Raw genomic sequence first — 11,280 nt, forward strand, 5'->3', positions numbered from 1 at the left:
ATAGCCTGGTCTCATTAGATTTCAGAAGCTAAACAGGGTCGGTACTTAAATGGGAGACCACCAAGGAATACTCTACAGAGGAAGGCAATGGCAAACTCTGCTTAATCACTTGCCTTGAAAACCCTGTGGGGTTGCCATAAATCAGCTGTGACTTGATAGCCCTTTACATACACACACACACACACACTCTGAACTGTTTTATTGATTACACAAACCTCTTTGGGTGACATGGAAAAACAGTTTGGTCTTTTCCAGGATGGCAGAAGAAATCCCTTTCTTTTCTGACTATGGCTTCCTGCTCCATTTTTGTTTGTTTTCTCTTAAACAAGAAAGATACTTGCCTACTTCCTCTGCCACTGTCATTTGATATAGAAGGGAGGGGGCAGCAAGAGGTCACACATGGACTCCCTCCCTCCCTCACACACTAAACACAAAGACCTCTCCAGCTGAAGCCAGCCATTCCTTCTGAAGAGAGTTGAAGGTGGTTTTCTCCAGCCAAGAACAACAAAAGTCCAGTGGCACCTTAAAGACTAACATTTATTTTAATATGAGCACCAGTGAGTCACCAAGCCATCTTTCCCTCCCTGCTGAACACCCCCTTTCTTCACCACGTGCCACAACCATTTGTCAGATTTTGTGGGGGAAGGGGACACCAAGCGAAACACTCCTCCTTTGGGGTCAGGGCTTCGCCTCTTTGTCGGACAGAGGAGGTGCCTTGCTGGTGGCAAAGGCTCAGTAATTTGCCCCCAGCACAAAGATGTTTCATTGAAAAACAAACTTCAGCTTTGCTTGTTAGTAAGCAAACTTCATGAGCCAGTTTGGTGGTGTGGTTAAGTGTGCGGACTCTTATCTGGGAGAACCGGGTTTGATTCCCCGCTCCTCCACTTGCACCTGCTGGAATGGCCTTGGGTCAGCCATAGCTCTGGCAGAGGTTGTCCTTAAAAGGGCAGCTGCTGTGAGAGCCCTCTCCAGCCCCACCCACCTCACAGGGTGTCTGTTGTGAGGGGAGAAGACATAGGAGATTGTAAGCCGCTCTGAGTCTCTGATTCAGGGAGAAGGGCGGGATATAAATCTGCAATTCTTCTTCTTCTTGGAGCTGTAGTCCAGCTTTGGCTTATCTCTGCCTGGCAAGGCAGGCATGGGTCACAAATCATGTGTAGGAAGGCCATCATTGGTGAATCCATGTCCCTTTGGGGCAAGGTAAAAATGAAAAGAGAGGCATATATTGACAGTTTGATTCCAGATTTTTGAGGCGTTCCACCTAAAAGCCTGATTCTAACCACGTTTACTTGGAGAGGCACCATTGTGGTCAGTGTGGCTTACTCCCAGGTGCATTGCAACCCGACAGCTTTATGCTTTGAAGGCTACCCTGGGGAAACTGTGCTGAGGGCACGCAAAGAACTGAAGGACTAACGGGGCTGGCGGGTGGTGGGGCTGGTGGGCGGGCGGTGGACAGGATGCAGCCAGGGCTGGGGGCATACAGGAGCCCACCACGTGGCCAGATGGCGCTGTAGGCAATGACCTACCTTGCCAACTTCCAAACGCCAGCCCTGATTATAGCATTGGGAAAGGTGCAAAAAAAGGGCAACTAAAATGATCAAAGGGATGGAACACTTTCTCTATGAAGAAAAGAGGTTAAAGCTCTTTATCTTGGAGAAATGACAACTGAGAGGTGACATGCCAGAGGTTTACAAAATTATACGTGGGATAGGGAAGGTAGAGAAAGAAATACTTAATCAGGAGTCAGTCTCAGTGAACGACATGAAGTCTGAGCATCCCTTCCTCACCACAACAGAGGCTTTTAAACTTGATTTCTATTCTCCCAATCAATAATGATCTAAAAAAGTATAGTACTAAATAGCTGAAGGCCTAAACCAGAATTTATGTGTTCCTAAAGCAAAAAGAATCTCTTAATAAGTCCCGAAAAGTACTAAGTATAGTTTTTATGTCTGATAACACAGTGGTACAGAAAAGAGCATGGGTTTGGAGAAAGGCAGGATCACAGCATTTTATACCAAAATAAAATAGAGGAAGGGAAGGTATGTGTAAGGTAGGGATAGGTGTGTAAATAGTTGGTAAGGGTGTTTCTTAAAGCAGCTGACAGTGCTAGGATTTATTGCCCTCTGTTGCCCTAATTCTAGGTGTGTTTGTTCAGATGTAAATGAATTTATATCCAGGAATCACTGTAGGGATCTGGTGATTTTTAACTTGTTCATTAATGATTTGGGACTGGGAGTAAGGAGTAAAGTGGCTAAGTTTGCAGATGACACTAAATTGTTCAGGGTGGTGAAAACCAGGGAGGATTCTGAGGCGCTCCAGAGATCTGTTGAGGCTGGGCAAGTGGACCTCAACTTAGCAAATAAGGTTCATTGTGGGCAAGTGCAAAGTAATGTTTAGTCAACTGAAGTTAAATCCAACTAAGACGGCGGTCCTGTACCTGAGTTGAGGGGGGGGGGGTGTCCATTCCCCCAGCTCCCCACCTTGGGCGGCGCCGCTCTGGTGCCGGCCCAACAGGTGAAGAGTCTGGGGGGTGATTCTGGATGCCTCCCTCTCCATGGAGGCCCAGATCACAGCGGCTGCTGGGTCTGCCTTTTTCCATCTACGGCAGATCAGGCAGCTAGCATCATACCTATCCCCCCAAGACCTGACTACAGTGACCCATGCAATGGTGACTTCTAGGCTTGGACTACTGTAACTCGCTGTATGCTGGCCTACCCCTGAAACTGATCCAGAAACTGCAGCGGGTGCAGAATGCGGCAGCTCACTTGCTGATTGCATCACCTATACGGGTGAGCATACGGCTGGCGCTCCACAACCTGCACTGGCTGCCTATAGAGTACCGGTTCCACTTCAAGGTGTTAGTCTTAACTTTCAAGGCCTTGCGTGGCCGGGGACCAACATACCTGCAGGACCATCTCCTCCCATATACGCCCTGGAGGTTGCTTTGTTCGGCCTCCCAAGTTCTTCTGATAGTTCCCAGCCCAAGAGATGTCTGTCTTGCCTCCACCAGAGCCAGGACTTTTTCGGTCCTGGCCCTGACCTGGTGGAATCGGCTTCCTTTGGAGATCTGGGCCCTACCTGACCTATTGGCCTTTTGTAGGGCCTGCAAAATGGAGCTGTTCCACCAGGTCTTTGGATGAGGCAACGGGCATCTATCCATCAATCAGTTGGCCTCCCCCTACTGCCAACCCGTAAAAAGTCTGCCGCAAAAACGTTATGAAAGCAACATCCCCCCAGAGTCGGACATGACTGGTGTTTGCACAGGGGACCTTTCCTTTCCTACTGCCCTACTGCTTTGCTGCTCTATTGGTACTGTATTGTGGTACTACATGTGCTATACCATCTTGCTGAATTATTTTGCTGTACTTGCTGAATGTTGTAATTAGTTTTATTATGATTTTATTGTGATTTTATTTTATTTGATGTACTCTGCTCTGAGCCCCCAATGGGGGAACGGGTGGAATATAAATAAACAATTAATAATAATAATAATAATATATTGGAGCCAAAAATCCTAACTATAAATACATATTGATGGTGTATAAACTGGCAATAACTGACCAGGAGAGAGATCTTGGAGTCCTGGTAGATAACTCACCAAAAATGTTGACAGTGTGTGACTGCAATAAAAAAGGCAAACACTATGCTGGGGATTATTAGGAAAGAAATTGAAAACAAATCAAGTAGTATAATAATGCCTCTGTATAAATAAATGATGCAGCCTCATTTGGAATACTGCATACACTTTTGGTCTCTGCACTTCAAAAAAAACAGCACTGGAAAAAATTGCAGAACAGAGCAACTAAAATGATTAAGGGGATGGAACACTTTCCTTCATCCCTATGAAAGACATTAGGGTTCTTTAGCTTGGAAAAATGATGACTGAGGGGTAACATAATAGAGGTTTACAAAATTATGTATGGGATGCATGGGTACTTCCCCCTCCCCCCGCCTTTCTCACAATAGAAAAGCTCGTGGGCACTCAATGAAATTAATGGGCAAATGGCCTAGAACAGATAAAAGGAAGTAATAATTCACCCAAAGAGTAATTAACACTGCTACAGGAAGTGGGAGCAGCTGCAAGCATAGACAGCTCCAAGAAGGGACTAGATAAACATCTGGAGCAGAGGTTCAACAGTGGATATTAACCGCAAGGTACAGATGGAACATTGTCTGGGGCAATGATGATCTGTATTATTGCTGCTTGGAAGGCCACAGCAGAAAGTCTTCTGGGGCGTTTTCGCACTGACCTTAATTGGCAGCGACGCCCCTCTTCACCGCGCAGGATCTGCGCGGATTTCGCACCAATTGCCGCGGAGCACCCGGAAGAGCCGGAAAGTCCCGCGGCTTTTGCGGCGCAAATGGAAACTGGTTTTTGGCGGTTTCCATTTGCGCTGCAAAAGCCGTGGGACTTTGCGGCTCTTCCAGGTGCTCCGCGGCAATTGGTGCGAAATCCACGCAGATCCTGCGCGGTGAAGAGGGGCGCCGCTGCCGATTAAGGTCAGTGCGAAAACGCCCCTGGAGTTCTGGCCCTGGTTGTGGACCTCCTAATGGTACTTGGGTTTTGGCCAGTGTGTGACAGTGTTGCAGTGGTTGAGTCATTGGCCTGATTCTCATGTTCTTAAATCCCACTGAGGACTATGGGGCTTACTTGCAAGTGTGCATAGGGCTGCACACTTAAAACTCCATTGCCAATTCCTTCTGAAAATATAGTTGCAAGCAGCAATGTAGCCTGTGTGGGGCATTTCTGGGGGCCTTTGATTGACCCTGCCTGTGTAAGCTTATTTCCAAATAAGTATTAATTTGCTCTCTTTGGTAAGGCATATTTGAGAGTTGCCAGCTTTTGTCATAGCTTCCAACTCTATTTTTTCTTGTGGTGTTAAAAAGACTACGCCATGGAGCTATTCCCACCACCAGCATTCCCACCCCCTGGCAAACTATTATTTTGGAATTAAATTAAATGCAACCTGTTACATTTGCAATGGACTGCATTGTTTCTAGGAAACCAAAAAGTGATGGTTTTTAATTGCTATCAACTTTGAATCAAGCATTGGAATAAGGGAGGATTTTGATGAGTTCAGATGTCATCAGCTCAGTAGTAAAGGGGTCCTGGTAGGGGTTGTTTTGTAAAATAAATAGGTGGTGGAGCTCATTGGCATAACTTATTAGCATATGCCGCCGCCCCCCGCCAGCCAAAAGCAACCCAACCTAAGAAAGGAGAACCGCAGGAGAGCAAGGTCTGCTTGGGCTAGCTAGAGATCCATCCAGCCCAAGCAGGCCTCACTTGCCAGGGGCTCTCCTTGGCCGCCCCTCCCCCACAGCCAAAAGGCCAGCAAGCCACCTGCCGCCCAAAATCACATCAGAAGTGGGAAAAGGGTGGTGGGGGCTTCTCCAGGGGTTAATGAAGACTGCTGGGGGCGCGGCAACACTCCTGGTGGCTGGTTGGCTGCCGCTCTCCTAATCCAAGGATTGTTATGCAGCTGCACCTACTATTCAATGGACAAGGTAGGTAGGTGGGGAGGAGGAGGGGGCACCAGAAAGGCTCAGCAGCTGTGCTCCTGTGAGCTGCTGCTGAATTCAAGGCTTGGGTCATGGGATGCTCAATGATAGCAGGGATGAAGCTCAAGGATAGCAAATCGGGTAATAAGGATGTTTTAAAAGACTTAGGCACAACAGCTGGCCTAGCAATCCAGATAGGTGGTCAGATATTGGGTACTGCTGAAAAGCAGGGCAGATGCATGGCACAGGTGACAGCAGATTGTTGTGGAAGGGTGGGAGATTTAAAAATGCATGAAATTTCTGTGTCTGAGCAGAGTAAGTGCTTCTGGATACAAATTTGTCCTATCGTCCTGACATGTGACTAGAACAATGAGACCCTCTGTTGACTGATCCTGCTTCTGACCGGGTTGGCCTTGTTCAACTTTCTCCCTTTAAATGTGGGAATAGATTGGCCTGCTGTGCTTTGCTGAGCTAGCTAGAGATTTTTGAAGAGGCAGCCTGATGCTTCGACTTGAACCCCTAGCTTACCTTCTGGCTACTGGGCCTCCACAGCTGGGGAAGAATGAGAGTGCTCATTTGGAATTCTCTGGGCACTGCAGGGAGAATTCCAGATGACCTTCTTGTTTAGCAACTACCAAAAGAGCCTTTAGCATTTTTAAAATGAGATCCTGACATCTGGAGGTGCATAAATTTTCACTCCTACCCAACTATTCCAGAAAGTCTTGAGAAGTTTGCATTATGCATCACAGTTTGCATTATGCAACATGATGCAAGTGATATTTTTAAGTAGCCAGGCATAGGGTGTTTTGTGTGGGATTGAGAGATACTTATGCATCTGTTATGAGATTTATTTATTGTGAACATTTTTGTGCTGCCTTTCCACCCAATCAGAGTCTAAAAAGGTAAAGGTTGTCCCCTGTGCAAGCACCAGTTGTTTCCAACTCTTGGGTGACATTGCGCTCTTAATCAACCAGAGTCTACAGGGCAGCAAACATTAAAAATTTAAACAATTCAAATTACAATGATAAAATTCTATTAAAATACATAATGTTGGAAGGAGGACCAATAACTGTTATTAGGAGTATGCCAGATGTAATGAAGTTTTCGCCTGCTGGTGAAAGAGAGAAATGAATCGCTTTGGGGAGTGCATTCCAAAATTTTGGTGCCATGATACAGAAAGCCCTTTTTTAGGTTGCTGCCAGTCTAGTCTGAGATGCTGGTGGCAACCAAAGTAGGGACTTTGAGGGTTACTGGAGAGAGCGGGTAGGTAGATTTATGCAGGAGGAGGTGGTCCTTAAGGTATGTTGGTCCCAGGCCATACAGAGCTTTAAGGTTGATGCTATCACTCTGAATTTAGCTTGGAAACAAACTGGCAGTGCAGGTGGAAAGTAATATGGTCCCTATGAATCAGTCCAGTCAACTTTCTAGTCACAGCATTCGGTATCAACTGTAGCTTCCAGACAGCCTTCAAGGGTAGCTCCATGTATAGCACATTGCAGTAATCTAATCTAGATGTTACCAGAACATGTGCCACAGTGGCAAGATCTTTTCTGACCAGGAAGGACTGTAGCCCTGCCACCACTGCCACCTCTTTATCCAACAGGAGGCCCAAGTCCAGGAGCACGTGCAAGCTACAAACCTGGTCCTTTAGAGGGAATTGCAATCCAATCCTGAACAGAGGTTAACTCATTTCCCAGGTCAGACCTTCCGCCCGCCCATGAGCTCACCCGTTTAATTGGGATTCAGCTTTGTAGCACTCCTCCATTCCAAAGCTGCTTTCAGGCACTAGTTCATGTTTTCCATAGCCTTCCTGGGATCTGCTGGTACCACAAGGTAGAGCTGAGTGTCGTCTGCATATTGGTAGCAGCTCAGCCCAAATCTCCAGATGATCTCTTCCAGCGTATTTACATAGATGTTGAAGAGCATTGAGAGCAAGGTGGAACCTTGGAGAACCCCATAGGCCAAAGGCCAGGAGGCTGAGCAGCTGTCTGCCAGCACCACTCTATGAAATCTACCCTTCAGATAGGCCTGGAATCACTGTAGAACAGTGCCTCCTTGTCCCAAAAGGCAATCTAGAAGGACACCATGATCAATGGTATCAAAAGTCACCAAGAAGTCCAGGAGAATTTAATAGGACTTTGTTCTCTCTGTTCATCTTCTGGTGCATGTAATCTACCAGGGTGACACAAGGCTGTTTCTGTCCCATAACCAGGCTTGAAACCAGAATGGAACAGATCTGAACAATCCATTTCATTCAGGAATCTTTGAAGCTGGCTAGCCACCACTTTTTGCAGTCACCTTGCTCAAGAATGGTACATATGTGACTGGATGGTAGTTATTCAATTCTCCTTGGTCCAGGGTGTATTTCTTTCACAGTGCACAGAGCACTACCTGCTTCAAGGCGGGAATGACCACATCATCTCAGGAAGACATTTATTGTCTCCTGGACCCAATCCAACTCACACCCCAGCAGATTTAAGCAGCCAGGAGGGTAAGAAGAGAGATATTGGATTTATATCCCGCCCTCCACTCCGAAGAGTCTCAGAGCGGCTCACAATCTCCTTTCCCTTCCTCCCCAACAACAGACACCCTGTGAGGTGGGTGGGGCTGGAGAGGGCTCTCACAGCAGCTGCCCTTTCAAGGACAACCTCTGCCAGAGCTATGGCTGACCCAAGGCCATGCCAGCAGGTGCAAGTGGAGGAGTGGGGAATCAAACCCGGTTCTCCCAGATAAGAGTCCGCGCACTTAACCACTACACCAAACCGGTACAGACAGGTGGTCCTGATCCAACACTCTAACTTACTACACCACACTGGCTGTATTGCAGTACTTGCATCTTTTGCAAGATGTCAGAAGTTAAGATGCAGAAAAGCAGCTAGTTTGTCACTCTTGGCCTGCCAAGAGCAGGAATTCTGTGGACCAAAGGTGAATGGGGATTCCCCTCTCCCGTAACAGCTTCACCTTGGGGTTCTGAAGAACATATCCCTAATCAAGGCTTGTTCTACCATGTTTCCAAAGAGGAATACAGAAGAACTGTAACAGTCCATACCTGGGAAGCCTACATGCGCAAGCTTGTCCTTTTGTGGGTGGGGAAGGAGAAGAAGCTTTAAAGCTTGCAGTGGGAGGAGGAGGTGCTGCAGTGTAACATCTAAAGCTATGTCAGATAAAGTCATGCTTCCTGCAAAGCTGTTGCATACCAGTGCTGTTTGTCTTAGGTGTGTTTAAAAATAACATAAGAAAATGGGGTGGGGGCAGTTGATCAGTGGTTCTGTGGCATGATTGGCTCAACTAGAAGAGAGAGAGCCGGTTTGGTGTAGTGGTTAAGTGTGCGGACTCTTATCTGGGAGAACCGGGTTTGATTCCCCACTCCTCCACTTGCACCTGCTAGCATGGCCTTGGGTCAGCCATAGCTCTGGCAGAGGTTGTCCTTGAAAGGGCAGCTGCTGTGAGAGCCCTCTCCAGCCCCACCCACCTCACAGGGTGTCTGTTGTGGGGGAGGAAGGTAAAGGAGATTGTGAGCCGCTCTGAGACTCTTCGGAGTGGAGGGCGGGATATAAATCCAATATCATCATCATCTTCTTCTTCTAGAAGTAAATATGACAAAGCTGAAGGTGATGTGGCAGCGCTGTGGGCATGATGGCCAACTCCCAACTGTGATGGAGATATATAAAGGACTTAAAGGCTGAGAAATGGTGTCTTAGAAGGAGCTGTGGGACTGGTGAAGAAGATGGTTGCCGTTCTCCTGGGAGGAAGCTACAAAGCAGAAGGTTTCCCTGAACATTCCAGCAAAGGGGTGTAACAGAAGGAGGCAGTTGGTAGTTGCCATCTCTTCCAGTTTCTGCCTCATATATCATTCATATGTAAGAAAATGACACTACTGAAAATGCATCCCTAGAACCAGCGTTATCAGTACCTCACAGAACTGTGTAACTCAATGTTTTGGTTTCAGGAAAGTGACCACAGTGTTAAAGGATGTATTGCTGTAGTTAATGCCAGGGTCAGTTGTTCCAGCAAAATCCAGATTAATGCTGCTGTGAGAACAGCTGCAGTATAGGCTTGTCCCATTGGGTTTAGGTCTTCCAGTGTTATTAAGTGGTACTGGAAGAAATTATATTTCAGCATCTCCTCTGCACCTCAAGGCATTGTCAAAATGGGCCCTTAAGTAGAACTATTCCAATAGGAGGCAATCATGATCAGATATCTATATTGTGTTGGTTCTTCAAGTAACTTGGGGTGCTAGAGCCAGTTTGGTGTAGTGGTTAAGTGTGCAGACTCTTATCTGGGAAAACCGGGTTTGATTCCCCACTCCTCCACTTGCACCTGCTAGCATGGCCTTGGGTCAGCCATAGCTCTGGCAGAGGTTGTCCTTGAAAGGGCAGCTGCTGTGAGAGCCCTCTCCAGCCCCACCCACCTCACAGGGTGTCTGTTGTGGGGGAGGAAGGTAAAGGAGATTGGGAGCCGCTCTGAGACTCTTCGGAGTGGAGGGCGGGATATAAATCCAATATCTTCTTCTTCTTCTTCTTCTATACACGTGATTTTCTCCTTTTGTCCTTGCACAACACTGATGTGAAATGAAGTAAACCAAGGGAGTGTAGAAGGACACCTAGCAAGCTGTATGGCTGAGCAGGAATTTGAAACTGTCCAAGTCCAACTCTCTATCCATTCCAATATTCTGACTCTTACGACTTCTGTCATTTTAGGGGGAGGGCATCTGACCTCAGTCTTTTTTATATTGCCTTTGTAGGTTGGAAGAAATCAGTGTTGATGCAATCTGTTGAATGATAGAAAGGAAGACCTTTCAGTGACTTTGAAGCTGGATACTTTTTACACCTCCACCCAGCTGGTGAAAAGTGGGGGATATGAAAGCAGGGGGCAATTCCTTAATTGTCCTTTATTTTCAGCTGGATAGTGGGCTAGCAGGGATGTGGAATGAATGGTATAGTACAGCCTGATCCTGGAACCTAATCTGGGTCAGTACTTGGATGGGAGACCACCAAGGAAGACTTTGCCCAGAAAGGAAGTGGCAAACCACCTCTGCTTAATCACTTGTCTTGAAAACCCTACGGGGTCACCACAACTCAGCTGCAACTTGGTGGCACTTTAAACACACACAATGGGCTAGCTGGTATGCTGAATAAGAGGAAAGGTCCAGTTTTTCTTTTCGTTTTAAACAATTTATTGGTAGCATATGGTTACAAAGCTTATCTATTTCTTAATTTTTTCTTTTTTTTTCCACATTAACCCATATGACATTTCCATCCCCCCTCCCTCCAATGTTGACTTCCCCGAGGTTATAAGTTCAAATCCATACTAAAGGCACTTCTGATTGCTCAAAGTTCCGTATATATATTCTTACAACTAAAAAAATGTCCAATATTTCTTTACTTTCCAAGTTTTCTCCATATATCCTTTAAATTTTCTCCACTCCCTTTTGAATATCTCTAAATCATAGTCTCTTAGTGTTCTGGTTAATTTGTCCATTTCACACCACGATAAAACTTTCATGGTCCATTCCCATTTCTCTGGTATTTTTTCTTGCTTCCAAAGCTGCGCGTACAAAGTCCTAGCAGCTGATAACAGGTACCAAATTAAAGTCCTGTCTTCTTTTGGGTATTTTTCTAATTGTAATCCAAGTAAAAACGTCTCTGCAATTTTCTTAAAATCATAGCCCAAAATTTTGGTGATTTCTTGTTGTATCATCTTCCAGAATTCTTTCGCTCTTTCACATGTCCACCACATATGGAAGAAAGAACCTTCATGTTTTTTACATTTCCAACATCT

Source organism: Heteronotia binoei, chromosome 13 (genome assembly GCF_032191835.1).
Source record: "Heteronotia binoei isolate CCM8104 ecotype False Entrance Well chromosome 13, APGP_CSIRO_Hbin_v1, whole genome shotgun sequence".
NCBI classification, from domain to species: Eukaryota; Metazoa; Chordata; class Lepidosauria; order Squamata; family Gekkonidae; genus Heteronotia; species Heteronotia binoei.